This window comes from Grammomys surdaster, unplaced genomic scaffold (genome assembly GCF_004785775.1).
Source record: "Grammomys surdaster isolate TR1022 unplaced genomic scaffold, NIH_TR_1.0 752, whole genome shotgun sequence".
Classification (NCBI taxonomy): Eukaryota; Metazoa; Chordata; class Mammalia; order Rodentia; family Muridae; genus Grammomys; species Grammomys surdaster.
The window spans coordinates 101,476-109,657 of NW_021605171.1; the positions used below are offsets into that span (position 1 = coordinate 101,476).

Genomic DNA, 8,182 nt, shown 5'->3' on the forward strand with positions numbered 1-8,182 from the left:
ATGTGTGTGTAGAAGAATCAAGACAAGTTCCAACAAGCAAGCTCCAAACACTTTACACATATACATACATACAGACAGACAGACAGACAGACAGACAGACAGACATTCACACATTGAGTGGATGGAATAAATGCGAATGAGCTGGTGCCAACCTTTTGCATATAAACATGTATACACATTTACACATTTGGTAAGTGGAGCAAACTCCAACAAGCTGTATCCAACAATTTTATCTTTTTTCCCATAGCTGATATATTCCAGGAAAATCTTTCAAGCAGTATAAAAATTACAAGGTGATTATATTTTATTTTTCTTCTAATGAATGATTGTGGAATCAATATGCCCCCAATATTGTTACATGAAGGAACATTACTTAGTACAGGTAAAAAAAAAAATTACATATTACTCCCATGAAACCACATACATTCATAACTAAACACCTCGCTATAGATTAACAAACTGTGTAAAAGCAAGGTAATTTTCTAAGTGGGGCTTTTGTTTTCTTTTTTTTTTCTCACAGGCAGCAATTTGCAGTTAGAAAGAAAGAATCGATTATTTTAGTATTTATCTTAAAAAGTAATCTTACAAAAATCTTAAAAGAATCACAGATTTAAGCCTTTATGTGAAAAGCAATCAGTCATTCATACTTTAAATCCTCAGGGAGCACATCTACTCATTAACAGTAAGCTGGGTGATATGAAGTGAAGGAAGGTTATGAACTCTTCATTACCCATCTCAAATCCTATACAAATACACTCTTACTCACATGAATACACCGAATACAACAATGTACAAAGCGCATGCAATTTTACTCTCCCTTAATTTACATGTTTTCAAGACCTTTGTTGTCTGGGTATTCCCTGTCAAAGTTGAGAGCACAAAGAGTTCCTTACAACAGATGAGGAACACCGATCCATCTAACAGTCTCCCATTAACTGACTGACTTAAATGTGATCCACTGGTTGGCACCACGCACTTCAAAGGGAGGCTCACTGCTGTAGATGTGATAGCCTAGCTCCTCCAACGGTGGCTCTGGATCAGCCGTGGCAAACTGGGCAGCATCCTCGATTTCTTTCCTCACTTCCACATCAATCTCCTTTAATTCTTCCACACTTGCAAGACTGCTGTTCACCATTCTATCCTTGAGAAGCATAATAGGGTCGCTCTTACTTCTTACTTCCTGGATTTCTTCTCGAGTGCGGTAACTGACTCCAGGGTCACTCATACTATGTCCATGGTAGCGATAAGTCTGTAGCTCCATCAGGATGGGCCCCTTACCAGACCTGCAATAGGCAGCCGCAAATTTTGTTGCCTCTCGGACACACAAGATATCCATTCCATCTACTCTCAATCCAGGAATAAAATCTCCTCTTTTGTAGTAATCAGTGCTGGCTGCTGCTCTCTCAACCGAAGTCCCCATGCCATAGCGGTTATTCTCACAGATGAAAATACAAGGTAATTTCCACAATGCTGCCATATTGTAAGCTTCAAATATTTGACCCTGATTAGCAGCCCCATCGCCATATAATGTCAAACAGACCTCATCTTTTCCATTATACTTGCAGGCCAGAGCAATTCCTGCTCCCAGGGGCACCTGAGCTCCAACGATGCCATTGCCCCCATAGAAGTTGTTGGCGTACATGTGCATTGATCCGCCTTTCCCTTTAGCACAGCCCCCTCTTCGTCCTGTTAGCTCCGCAAGAATTGCTCGGACAGGTAGGCCCCGAGTGAAGGTGAAACCATGAGCTCGGTAGGCGGTGATGAGGTGGTCCGTGGGGTTTATGCCAGCCTCCAGGCCCACACAGCAGGCTTCCTGACCATCACACAAGTGACAGAAACCACGAATAATTTTCTGCTTATACAGCTGATCTGCCTTTAGCTCCATCCGACGCACAGTCTGCATCATCCTGTAGTACTTGAGCCCGTCCTCTCTGGTGAGCACTGTGGTGACTGGAGGGCCCTCTTCTAGCCGATGAAGGTCACATTTCTTAATCTCAAATGTAGCATCATTTGCAAGATTACGGGAAGCTACCAGCACTCTGCTTACCGGCTTCTGCGCAGCGCCTGCCAACACGCGGGACACAGCGGCAAGCATCTTCCTCATGGAGCGCAGCAGACTCACGCGGCAGCCGCGGCACCCAGGCACTCAAAAGGAACTTCCTGTTACTTTCAGTGGATTAGATTCCGCTTCCCTTTTCCTGAAGTCTCGTATGCCTCAGGAATGCAGTTTGCTCAGATGTCCAGGAGGTGGTGCCAAAGTTCCTTTTAGGCGCTGCACTTTGCTTGAACATTTTATCTGTTGCGATGACTATTCTTACAAGAACCATACCATAGTCACATGCTATATAGTTGTTTAGATTCCAGAAGACTGGGACTCGTTATTTGCTAATGAAGATGAAAAACTAACAGATGAAGAATTTGGAGTGCTTCTGAAGTCGCGATCCTGTTCTGTTTCTTGACCTACAGGATGGCAACATGGGAATTTCCAGACTGAAATGCCACATTCCAGTTACTCGGTGATACCCTTGGTGCATGCATATTCATTAAAAGGAAAATGTTTAGTTAACTTTTTCCATTTGCATCGTGTTATGATACAGAGATATGTGTGACTAAAGGTGGCAAGTTTGTTTGCTTGGGTTTTTAATGATGAAGACAGTATAAAACTGCCCCTGAAGAAACCTGTTTTTGTTGTCTATCTGAAATGCTATTGATTCCTGGCAATGATTTGAGTGGCCTGGCCTTGAGTCTCTGGGTTAACACATTTCCATTGATTAATTCAGTTAATGTGCTTAACTCCAGCCAAGAGAGCTGGCATTTCCACCAGCCCTTCTGCCTTGGGATATCCATGGGGTGGGCACATCAAGGTTGGCAAGCCAATCTCTGGTCTGGTCTATGTAGCACATCAGTGGGACGGCTGACAACAGACACTCTGTGCTCCTGAGTACACAGGTAAGCCAGGGTGGTGTGTTTCCTCTGTGTGTTTCTGAGATTGTTAAAGAGCATTCTGAAATTGAATCTTTCTGTTCCAAAAGCATAGGTTAAAAGCAAAATGTCCCAGCTCCCTCTTCAGCATGTGATTTCTGCCACAATGAGCATCAATCCCATCACAGTCAGCTATCCAAATCAATGGACATTTCTACACAACTTTCTCTGAGGAACTGCTGAAGTAATAAACTTGTGACCACACCCAAACATTGTTGTAACTCAAGCCCTTGTGGCATTATTGGAAGACAAGCCAGCCTAACTGGGACCTACCTATGATAAATCAGAAATAGAAAAGAATGGCAAGTTTTATACTGTGTGCGTTCTTGAAATGACTTAATTCATGTTTTAAGAGGTGTGGCTTTGTAATAATTTATGTGATAGAGGATTTTTCTTAAGTTTTGAACATAAAAAAAATTACATAAATATCATTAGTATTTGAGAAAGAGTCTTACTGTGTGGTCCCAGGTTGCAATTCTCTTACCCGTGCATGTTGAGTGGTGGCATTACAGACTGATAGAGACATGGAAATAAGTATTAGAAAAACATCTCAGTTCATATTGTTATAGACAGTGGCTTTAATTAACACAAACTGTGGGGGTTATAATACAATTTAAATAGAGAAAGGATGAAAATAACACTTGGAGGGCCTGCTTACATTATTATTTAACCTTCATTGCAGTCGAGAACGTTTAGTTTGGATTGGAGGGCTCGGGACGCATTGATCTGGCTGTTTGATAAGCTGTTAGGATCCATATTTTTAAATTATTTATTTATATACTTGGTGATCAGTATTGGAACATGGGCTTTGAAGATTCTGGGCATGTACTCTGTCACTGAGCCATAACCCTGAATATTCCATCACTAAGGTGTTATTTAAGCAGCAGACATAGATTGTTATTCTTTTTTTTTAAATCAAATCATAATTTTTACTTATTCACACAGGGGTTATAAACACAAAAAGGCAGGACGTGGGGAAGGGGATGACACTGGAGCGTGGGTGTTCAGGGGGAATACAGGTATCTTTCCAAATAGGGTATCAGCTGGGTGAAGGTTCAAGGGACAGGTCACTATGACTCTGCCTATGATTCACTTGTCCTTATCTAAGTTGGTATTGTCTGCCAAGGCTACCTATTTCCAAGGTCTATGACTACCCGGGCTGGTAAATTTCCACAAAAGCTGCCTGTTTACATTAGCTTATAGCCAGCTGTTTCAATGTTCTTCCACTGAGACCCAAGACTTGGTGTTAGTATACATGTATGTCAGGCCTATTGCTGATTTTAGGCCTATGGTTGATTTTAGGCCTTCAGTGTGTAAGCAGTGCTGCCACTGACATCTCCTCCCTTCTCTAAGTATAGAAGGGCTGTGGCAATTCTAACCTTGTGAAGGGAGGGATAGAGGCCTGACCTCCAGTAATTGAAGGGGACCTTGTAATGGCTCCGGTCCCCCTGTCGTTGTCCACTGAGGCATGAGGGCCATACCCATCCCGATGTCTTTTTCCTGGAGAGGGGATACTTTAGACATCAACCCCTATGCAGTCAGGCTTGTTCCTCAGGGAACTCAGAGAGATATTTTTAACTTTTATTTATATTCCCTTGCAGTGCTTAGCCTTGCAGCCCAAGCAAGGATTCAGATCGCCAGTCAGGGGGGTTCTGGGTGTAGATTGTTATTCTTAAGGGCTCCTTTATTTCCTTTGCATATGCAAAAGAGGTATTTCCGCTGCATTCACAGTGCACTACGTCCTTATAACAAGGATGCACTTTTGGTGAATATTAAAATTGTGTAGTGCTTTAATAATAGATGAATATTCACTCCTCTATTAGTACATTGACTTCAATGATGTACCATTACATCCTTGTGTGCAATGATCTAGTTCCATGGAAAGTAATGTCATACAAATGTAAGTCCTGCTGTAGGACTTATCACATTTGTGTTTCTATAACAGTACATCTGAGGAAAGCTGTACTCTTACATGCATGTGTACTGCTTTGAGAGAACATGTGACATCTCCTGTAATAATACATCTATGTACACTTCTTTACTTGATTTCCATGTGTGCTTTTGTAATGGTAAACCTATGTGGACTACTGTTCATGGACATCCGGGTGTTCATGTTTACCAGGAAATACACGGACACATCATTAGTAGAACATCAGGGTGCACTTCTCTACTTCTGCACAAGCACATCTGTGTCCATGTGCAATGCAGTAACAGTCTTTGTTATTTGAGTAAACATGTTTTGAGTAAACATTTGCACTTCTTTACTAGTAAATATACATATGGTACTGTCCAGTTAGATCTATGGACATGCAGAAGTAGTACAGCCAAGTTTGCTGTTGTTGTGTACACAGAGGTCCATTGCTCAGCCAATACATTGATGTTCAGCAATCTGCTCCTACAACACTGCTGTTTAACATAGGCTTGTGCATATGGGTGGGGAAGCCTCTGGATGGCCTTTTCTTGAGTCTCTGCTCCAAACTTTGTCTTTGTATTGCCTCCCTTGAGTATTTTGTTCCCCCTTCTACGGAGGACTGAAGCATCCACATTTTGGTCTTCTTTCTTCTTGAGCCTCATGTGGTCTCAGAAGCTCGGAATATCCAAGATACGATTCACAGACAACATGTGCACTATCTGAATTGTGTGCAGTGGTGTACAACTACTTCCATGTGCACTACTACAAGTGTTTTCACGTACACATGCACATCCTTGTACACATGCATCCTGTTCTTCAAGCATATCCATGCACTAGGACACCAGTGTGTCATGCTCTCCTTCTGCACCAGTATATCCATGTTTTAAACTCTATGAAGACATCCATGTGCAGGTGTGCTGACTATTTGGAGAACTAGACACAGGAATGCTAACTCTTCCAATTAGTTATGCTTTCGTAACAGCTTTCAGACATTTTTCATCATTAGCTTGATCCTGGATGCAGCTTTTTCCTTTTATTTTTTAATTAGGTGTACATATGGAATTGTTATCTTCTGTTTTCATGATCAGTTGTACACTTGGAGAAAGGGTTCTGTGCTTTTCTGAATAGGATGCACCTTTGCTCAGCCTCTATGTTTTCTTTTGATTTTTGGTTTGCTTTTTTTATTAACTGCACCCATGGATCAGGTGTCCATACTTTGCCTGATTAGCTGCAGCTCAACACAAAATTATCTCTCCCATCCTGAATCACCTGTGCCCTGACCACAACAAATTTGGTCCTAGCATTAATCCTACACTTATCCATGACCTAACCTGTAACCAGAAATCCTACTCTTAACTTTAACCTAAACCTAACAAACCTACCCTTGAACTCCAAACCTTATTCCTAACCCTAACATTTTGTCTAACGGTATCAGTAGCAATAGTTCTAATCTTAAACTAAGCATATGATTGACCATAACTACAGAACTAATGTTAATACTAATTGTAACCCTAGCAATAATCAATCCTAACCCTAGCATTAATGAAAACATAATTGAAACTGTCTTCTGTAACTTGGAATAATGTACGCCTGTGTTTGCACTGATAAAAAGTAGCCCTCAGAAGCAAGTGCCAGACAGTCCACCCTGCACTTCAGGTTGGAGCCTAACATTGAACAGGCCCTTATGTGCTAATGAACCAATGCCCAGGTGAAGAGGCTTATAATATTAGTATATAAATTCATAAATCAAGGAAACTCAGTGTACATATTTGAAAGTAATTACAATAAAACCTCTACATACACTAAGGATTGAATAATAGTCTCTATACATTAAAAAAAATACAAGTGAACAGAGAATATATCTGTGTTTATACAATGAACTGTTTTTAAAAAATGCAAATTTATGTATTGTTTGCATGTCCCTAAGAATGTTATGTACATGTCTAGTACCATTAAAGGACAGAAGATGGTGCTTGATCCACTGAAACGGAAATTAAAGATAGGTGTGGAGTGGTTAAGAGCACTTAGTGCTTGTCCAGAGGTCGTGAGTTCAATTCCCAGCACACATATGATGACTTACAACCATCTATAATGATATCAGATTCCAGATTCCATCATCTGGGGTGTGTGTGTGTGTGTGTGTGTGTGTGTGTGTGTGTGTGTGTACACAGAGCATTCATATATATTAGATAGATAGATAGATAGATAGATAGATAGATAGATAGATAGACAGATAGATAGATAAAGATAGCTGTTAGTCACCATATGGGGGCTAAGAATCAAACCTATGTCCCTTTTGAGATAAACAAACCTTCTTGAACACTTGGCTTTCACTCCAATCCCATAAAAAAGATTTAAATGTTTATCATTTCCAGTTTGCTAATAAACTCAATGTAATGCAAATAATATTCCTGAAAAAGTTTCGAATGTTGGTAAACTCAGTCTGGAGTTTATGTAGATACTCAAAGGACAGCATAACTAGAAAAATGGAACCCTAGAAAATTGGCATTATATCTTCTGACTTTATTCTTTGATGTATGAAATTAGAGTGATCAAGACTGTTGTGCACTCTTGAATCCCAGAGGCATTGCAAGTGTCTCTTTTATGTTATGCGAGTATCAGTAGGAGGCAGAGAAGAGAGAGGTTATGTCTACACTCAACTCACTGTCCTGACCTATGAACATCTGAATGATTAGTAGCCTAACATTCCATGAAAGAAGTAAGCCGAAGACAGCCTGACTGGCATGAGGCAAGTACAGACAGTCTTCCAGGAAGGTAATCCAGAAACTGGAATAAACCTTCCTATGACCAAGGCCATGGGCATGAGTGAACCTGAGACAGACAAAACATTCAAGGGGCCACTAAGGTGAACAAGGTGGGGAATGAGCCCAAGGTGACCACCAGACAAGTACCATGAGATCAAGACAAGGAGCTGGCCTGATAAAACCACCAGTCTGAGACCATAATGGGTGGGCAGGGCATAGCACACCTAAGACCACACCTGACATGATCCAAGTCTCTCAGAGAGACCTGTGACATCTGAGAAATAGAGTGAGTGATTCATGACGAGGAGCAGCTGGGGCAGCCAAGCCTCTCACTTCTGCTTCTATGGGGTTTATGTTATGACTTGTATCACTGTGGGAAGATACTGAAAAGATTGTAGACAGTAATAGATTCTTGTATCTCCAGACTTCAGGCAGCTGATGGTCAGAGTATAATCTGACCCAGACCCACTGCCATTTAACCTTGATGGGACCCCATCTGCCAGGTTGGTTGCACCACAGATCA

General features: G+C 41.2%; 1 non-coding gene and 1 pseudogene across 1 annotated transcript; one reads left to right on the forward strand and one right to left on the reverse strand.

Annotated features, from left to right (window-relative positions):
- Positions 1-280: 280 nt before the first annotated feature.
- On the reverse strand, positions 281-2,122 carry LOC114633827 (annotated as a pseudogene).
- Positions 2,123-7,464: 5,342 nt separating this feature from the next.
- On the forward strand, positions 7,465-7,602 carry LOC114633861. Its single transcript, XR_003713249.1, has one exon. It is a non-coding gene; the product is annotated as a small nucleolar RNA SNORA17 (small nucleolar RNA).
- The last annotated feature ends 580 nt before the right edge of the window (positions 7,603-8,182 follow it).